Source organism: Lagopus leucura, unplaced genomic scaffold (genome assembly GCF_019238085.1).
Source record: "Lagopus leucura isolate 7727_CA_CO unplaced genomic scaffold, USGS_WTPT01 Super-Scaffold_806, whole genome shotgun sequence".
Taxonomy (NCBI): domain Eukaryota; kingdom Metazoa; phylum Chordata; class Aves; order Galliformes; family Phasianidae; genus Lagopus; species Lagopus leucura.
The window spans coordinates 9247949-9255546 of NW_024962260.1; the positions used below are offsets into that span (position 1 = coordinate 9247949).

At 43.7% G+C, this 7598-nt stretch overlaps 1 long non-coding RNA gene across 1 annotated transcript; it reads left to right on the forward strand.

The window, feature by feature from the left end:
* The first annotated feature begins 894 nt into the window (after positions 1-894).
* LOC122177024 lies at positions 895-4453 on the forward strand. Its single transcript, XR_006177904.1, has 3 exons — positions 895-1040; positions 3485-3573; positions 3844-4453. It is a non-coding gene; the product is annotated as an uncharacterized LOC122177024 (long non-coding RNA).
* Positions 4454-7598: the final 3145 nt, after the last annotated feature.

A 7598-nucleotide genomic window follows, 5' to 3' on the forward strand; every position in this document is an offset into this window, starting at 1 on the left:
TTCAGCACCCAGAAACTTCCTGCCAGGCACATCGCTGCGGCAGCAGACAGGATTTTGCAGCTCCTTGGATATTACTACAAGAGAGAAGTTGACGGACACACAAACAGGGGTTTTAAAACACTGCAGCAGTTTACTATTTTTTTCATATATTCCCATTTTCTCTCAGTGTGAAAAACACTGCTGTCCTTTATCCTGACTTGCTTTTCTGGTATTGATGTCAGTAAGTATGAAGAGTGGAAAGGTATGGGGACACGAAGAAGAGACTGCATGAAGTCTGATAGCGGTAACTGGCGTGACGTCATTCATTGATGTGTTCATTAAGAAAGCTCTCAGTGCTCCAGTTTGCTTCTGTCTCATTCCATAACAAGATGCTGTGCTTTATTCATGGGTGGCTGGAATTACTTTGGCCTATACACAAACTAGAAAAAAGGGGAAAAATCCATCTCAGTTTTCTTTTAGTCCTCACATTCTGTGCCTTGAGCAGTCATACTGCACACACACACCCTCAGTCTGCTTCAAATAAAAATTAAAATAATAATAATAATGAAATTAAATAAAATTACAAATAGGAAAAGCAAACAATGAAAGAAACAAAAAATCAAATCCCCGCCACATCAGAATGTAAACTGTTTACTCCCAGTTTCAAGGTAAATTCTTGCCCTAAAATGTTGCTAGCTTACCCTTTGACAGCAGGTGCAGCTACAGTGCTACAGAACACTTTTCAGAATGCTGGGCATTATCAGTTTTGCTATTTAATCACCGTGTTTCACAGTCATTCTGCTGCATTTTTTATTTACGGAAATTATACTCATGGTTACTTTCCAACCAGCAGATGGCACAACTACGGGTTTAACAGCGCTGCAATTCCTAGGACGGCCGGAGAGGCGTGGAGCGGAGGTTCAAACTACAGTTGCATTTTTCCTTTAACGCTTTTTGGATTTGCATGGAGACAAGGCTGCTAGCGGGAAGCTGAACAGAAAGTATGACTGTATCTTTTCCATGGCCAATCTTCTCTCTTCTTTTTCTCTCTGGATACTACCGTAAGTGTAGGCCCTGAATTTGGACACTGAGCACAAGTCTCACGAGGGGCAGCTGAGGGCCTGGAGCGGTGCTTTACTGCGCAGAGCTCGGGGGGGGGGGGGTGGCAGGTCACTCTGCAGCTGCCTGAAAGGAAGGGCTGGTGAGGTGAGGGTCAGCCTGTGCTCCCACAGAGCCAGCAATCGGGTGAGGGAGAGCGGCCTCCAGTTGTGCCAGGGGAGATTCGGGTTGGACATTAGGAAAATTGTATCTCCTGAAAGAGAGGTCAGGTGCTGCAATGGGCTGCGCAGGGAGTGTGGAGTCACCATCCCTGGAGGTGTTCAAGAAACGTTTAGATGTTGTACTGAGGAATGTGGGTTAGTGGGGAATATTGGTGGGAGGCGGATGGTTGGACTGCAGGATCTTGGAGGTCTTTTCCAACCTTGGTGATTCCATGATTCTACACTGAACATTACTGCTACAGGCAAAACTAATAGCAAATGCTACATAAAAAGGTTTTAACTTTTAGAATATGGATCGTTTCTATGTGTAAAATCCAGTGCTTGAGAAGTGCAAATGTACAGCATAGGAAGAATGAAAGCCTGGCCCGAGCGCAGGAACATCACCAAGTATGGCAGTGCACTCTTGTCTCACCTGCTCTAACCAGTAACAGCCGTGATGGTGCCAGAAGGGCAGTCTGTACAGCAGAGTGCAGTTTATTGCTTGCATCTCTGCAGTAGCTAGAGGCTCTGAGCAGATGTAAATTATATTATTTGCTAACAGTATCTTCCAGTCAAACAGCAAAAGAAATCCTCTGAAGGTTACATGACTGAAGTAGAGGTGAAAACAAAAGTGAAAGGCTGAATTCACTGCCTCAGTCTCTGTTACTGTCTGTTACTGTGTTTATTAAGACCTTCAGCAGTGGAAAGCATAACCAAGTCTGAGCAGGTCTTCTTCAGCTCCATACAGTCCAGGGGCAGTCAAGTCTCCACACCTTCACTGTTATCACCTGCGGTTGGACCAGATGGCCTTCAGAAATTCCTTCCAACCTGCTTGTTTTGTCAGTGATTACCTGTGTTAGCTTGACATGCATTGGACAGGAACTAGCATACAACTGCAAAGAATTACAGAAAGATCTCACAGTTGTTACTGGCTTTAAGGACACACAGTCAAACCTCTAACCAGCAGTCCTACACCTCTGAAGTACGAAAGCATCATCTCTGAGCTACAAAACCGCCGGTCAGGAAACATTCTGGAGAAAGGTGCTTGCCTTTTCTTACATTCTCCCTAGGCAACCACTGCTGGCCTCTGCCCCTTTGGATCCCATCCTTCATCTAGGACCAAGCATTAACCTGACCTGCACACAGTGCTTAAGTCCCCCCAGGAGAAAGGACTGCAGAAAAACTAAACAAAGAAAATAACTGATTGCACGAGACAACAGATAGCAAAAGAGAGATGACTGCAATGGGACGCCTGCAGAAGCACCTCTGGCAGCACCCCGTACTTCAAGAAAAAGGGATGAACTTCTGGATCGAGCCAATAAAACCATGTGACATCAGACAAACCCCCCCACAGCAAGGTGCCTTCTGCCAACTCCTAGGCCCTGGAAGCTGTCAGTCTGTGGTTGATCACAAGTACGATACGGGAATGGTGTTTGTGGGACAGCTCTAGTTGGGGCTACGTATCTACCTCTTTCAAGCCTTTTAGATGTTATAAGCCCTTGCTATACGAGTAGCTACAGAGAGATTTTTGTCATTTTTACTAGTTAACTTGAAGATGATTCTAAAGACAACCCAGCACAGAAGGGTGCATTTCAGAGAAAAGCAAATGATGTTTCCCCACCTCCACATTCAAGTACAGTTAAGAGGCAACAGCAACGTAGGATCACTGAAAAGCTGTCACAGTTCTTTTTACAGTGAAAATCACCAGGTGTTCAAATGATTCATACATTTAAGTAAAACCAAAATACACTCGTGAAATTTCAATGCTCGAACACAGAAACGTCACCGTGAACCCATTCCCAGTGCAAGCGAAGAGCACGACAACACTTGGACATCCTGAAGAAGGAATTGAAGAGTTGAAATCGACTTCCTGGTTAATTAATGGTTAATTAATCTTTGCTCAAGGAGGTGCGTGGCAGTTTGCAGATAGCAATGTTTATCCAGGAGGTGCCCCAGTGTTCATTGCTCCTGCCCACAAAAACTGCTTGGGTTATAATATAACAGCACCTTCAGAGGATCTCTGTTGCTCACAAAGATTTCATTCATTAGGTGCATTACTTCTGAGACATTTTTGTTTGCTAGTACCTGTTTGTTTGTGGCTTGGTTGCTTTTTTGATGTCTGAGATTCCACTCAGTAGTTGATGCTTTATTCTGAAAATGATCGCATTTGTTTTGAGAATATTTGCTCTCTGAACTCTCATTTAGTTTAATATGCCTGTTGTAAATACTCTCGATTGCCCCTTAAGGTAAAAGACCACAAGCTACGCTGTCACAGCTCCTGCTTTGAGGAAGTTTGATCTACCTTAAGCGAGTTTCTAGAGTAACGTTTCCAGATGTAAGTAATTTGCCTCTTAATTCACTTAAATCCCTTAAAAAGAATCAGGCTTCCAATGACTGTATTTAACAGCCACAGGGAAGCGCAATTGGAGGAATGGAAAATGTCTGAGTGCTAACCAGACCTCCTTGAGACTGTTTTCTAGAAGAGAGAGGGGACTTCTGCAGCATTTCTGACTGTGTGTCAACCATAAGGAAAATACAGAACAGAATATCTGCTTTTCTGTGTTTTTCCCCCCACTAAAATGTAGCATTCTTTGTTCCTTCCCAGGTCAGACCTCTCCCACTTCTCTTCCGCCACCCTCTCAAATTGGAGAGGAAACAAGCAGTCTTCTGCTGGAGCTGGTAGGCTCCAAGAACAAAATGCAGCAGTTCCCTAATCAGCTTCCAACCATAAATAATGTTGTGTTCTTTCCACGTGAATTGGTATTTACATCAACATGTATTATCCACAGCCAATCAGTTTGATGTAGGTGTTGATTTGCTGTCATCTAGCACATTATGCTGCATTATGTTGCTGCACGTGCTCTGTGTAGAAATAACTTGTTAATGCTACAGCTTCCTGAACTTGTGACCAGGAGCAGCCTGCTGAGCAGAGCGGCGCAGGGTTCTTGCTCAGGCGCAGACACCGGCTTCGTAACCAAGGGCTACGGGCAGCTCCTCAGGAAAGCGCAGATAAGATTTACAGCTAAGGTAAACGCAGTTACAGAGCACCACACATAACTTGACCGTGTGTTTATAGTAATTTATTTACAAGTTACCACACAACACCTGTAGTACTACACTTTTTATAACACCATTAGAAGTAAAGTAAGTAACATCTAGAATAGGAGGCAGCAGAGAAAAATGTGCACAGAGAATGCAGAAAAGCTATTCAGTTAAAAGTAGGCATCGTTCTACACACTTCGAAAGCAAGGAGAAATGTACAAGTTGAGAAGAGCGAGTTCTTCACCCCTGTTAGTTCTACAGCATTAAATTTTTTCTAACAGTGGTAATGATGAACACTACACACTAGCAGTCAAATGCAAGTGGTGGAGAGATAACTATATTGATACCTTGTCCTTCTGAGGAAAAACAAAGCTTCCCTCTTTAAAGGAAAGTTATCCAGCGCAGATTTACTTGCAGAGCCAGTAGTGCAGAAATGCTATCAGGGGGCAGGAAGGACAGAATTAAGACTAGAGAGTTCCCATGCATTGCATATTGCCTGTGCGTTCTTATCTGGTTTTGAGTTAGTAGTCGGCGAACAAAACCAGTTGCAGCATTCCCCAAGTCTTTTTACAGCGCCGTGATCTTATAAGGCTGTGTGTAGCTTAGCAGAATCCCAAAATCAAGCAGAGAAAAAAGCCCTTCTGCTCTCTTATCCTTGGCTCTAACGGTGCTGGTGTTGAGCCCGGGCCTTTTTCAAGAGGAAAAATGTGGAGGAGCAATTCCGGAGAAACTCCCTGGATCTAGATGTGTTCTGCTGATAAGACTCAGAGGAAAACAAGCTTACTGCAGCATCAGATGCAACTCTTTTCTGCTTCAAAGCACTGCAGCAGCTTCCAGAAAGCAAACAAGTGTTATGCAGGACTTTTTCCCCAGAATACATCTTTAACAGCCTGGAACAACTGTCAATGCACAAATCCATGCTAGCAGCAACCATTGGAAAGACAATGAAAATAAAAGCTGCACAGTAATAATTACTTCCACTACTAACTACACACAGGATATATTGCTTTTGGTACAATGCCACTTATTGTTAGAAGAAAACCAGTGATTACGTTGAGCACGCATGAATTATGCAGATCTTTGCCATGCTGGAATAACAGCAAATTATACTCAGAGAAACGTCAAGTCAGCTGTAAAAACGACTTAACACAGTTCTCCCCACATACCAAACTACCCCCAAAAACAAGCCCGTGAATTAAGTTGAGCTACAAAAGAATGTTTAAGAAATGACCACAATTTTATTTTTCTTTAATCCCCACCTTCTTCTGGAGTGCTGATGGACGCTGCACACGAGAGCAGACAGAACACGTAGCTACAGTGACACCAACAACATTCCTTTAAGCATTTCTGGATGTGTCAACTGGCCTGCAGAAGTTTGTTCCCTGCACATTTGTGCATGCCTACTCAAAGAGCCTGCAAAAGTAAACATGTACCAAAACTAACAAGACTTTTTAAAAACACAGAACATTAAAAATTCTTTAGTCTATGAATCTGCATCTAAGACGCCTCAACTACGAGATAGAATATTTGTAAATTTTAAACATTTCTAGGAACAGGAAGGTTTGATAGCCAAAGTTTTCTCCCCTGCTATTGAGATTAAAGCTGAGCTAGGAGAAGGCCTGACTTCAAACCTTCCCCGAGTTTTCAGCTCACTGCTGATATCATCGGTTCAGAGTTTCAAGCCAAGATTCTGAATATTCAGCATTTTTGCATTTGCAGATTTAAGGCAGAAAAGCATCTTCAGAACAAGCTACGTGTCTTGGACGTTATGATTGAAGCAGAAGGTGCATCATAAGTCTCCTGATCATAGCAGATTGTTATCATTCTGTTACTTTTTAAACTCGCGGCACACTCACAGCTTTGGGTTACGCTTTTTTTTTTTGCTTGAAAAGCCTGAATTTTGATATAGTTTCAGTAGTGCAGAAGAATGCATCATAGCCAGGGAGAATGAAGATTTCCATTGTTATTTCTGGCTTTTGTATTCAAGGCATTAAAACGGTAAGGTGGAATTAACAGATGCTGCGCTGCGCAAAACCGCAGCTGGTGCAAAGCCCAGGCGCTGGAGCTGCAGTACAGGACCTGCTCTGCCTGTGCAAGTGGGCTCCCCTAAGCCAGCGGCTGGAGCGTAACCAGCAGCCCTTGAGTCAGCTGCCTGTGAGCAGGGCCCGGCTCTGTGAAGTATGGCTGCGTCCACGGCCTTACAGAATAACTAAAACAACCCAGACATTTCTGAAAAGCAAAGGGAGAGTTGTGAGACCACAGGGAAGCTACAGCCATACAAAATAAGGAGAAGAAAGAATAAGAAAGTGACACCGAGTCAGTCACAGCAGTCAAAGGATTGGGGAGAAAAATACCAACAAGGAATGTATAAACCCTGAGGAAGAAAAGCATCACTGGAAGACAGAAACTCAACGGGATCAAAGGTCAGCTCTGTGCAAGAAGCAACGGCGGGAGACAGAGAAGCATTTCAATCGACCAGTGGCACAACTGGGAGCACCACACAAACCCACAGAAAGACCCACAAGATACACAAAAGGATTCAGCTCAGTGTTTTTAGGTGAGGCAGCATGCTGGCTCTCCAGCATTCTCAAGACATTTCTTCCTTTTTTGTGGGGAATCAGAAAAATGCCTAAGGACTCCTTTTATGTCCCTCACGTGCGAACCAGCCACTCCTGCACCAAGGGAAATGAACTCCCAAAGGATCACGCATCACTCTGCCAGAATAATTAACTGGATGGAAAAGGGAAAGAACTGAAGAAGGGGTGATGCTGCAAGGAAGATGTGAGGACGCTTTAAAGAAATGACAAGAAGTTTCCAGTATTTACAGGGTATTCAAGGATTAAGAGTCAGAAGAGTTCAAACCAGGGTCTGCTGAACGTCAGGCTCAAGTTTCTAACAGCAACAAAGGACTCCTCACACTACATCTGACCCAAGCGTATCGCTCATTTCCCATCATTTCACCTGTTTTATATTGCCCCTCAGAAATGAACACCCCATCACCAGGTCGCATGCTGTGCTTCCAGCAGCAAGAGTCTCAGGTGACCTGTCGGGTGCTTTTGCTTACCTGTTCTGAGGGTTCACACCAGTTTATGTAATAGGACCAGTAATCTGTTGTGTATCAACAGAACCGCGTGAATCCCAAAGAAAGGTTTTTGGAACAGCTGAGACTTCAGCTTCACTTTGAAAAAGAAGACAAAGAAAAAAATTGTCACGGTAGCAAGATGTACTGAAAAAACAGGCAGAGTTCTGCAAGATAGCTGAAGGAAATACCTAAGGTGTGAGCACCTTACAAAGTGGAACAGTAAAGGCTTCACCAGA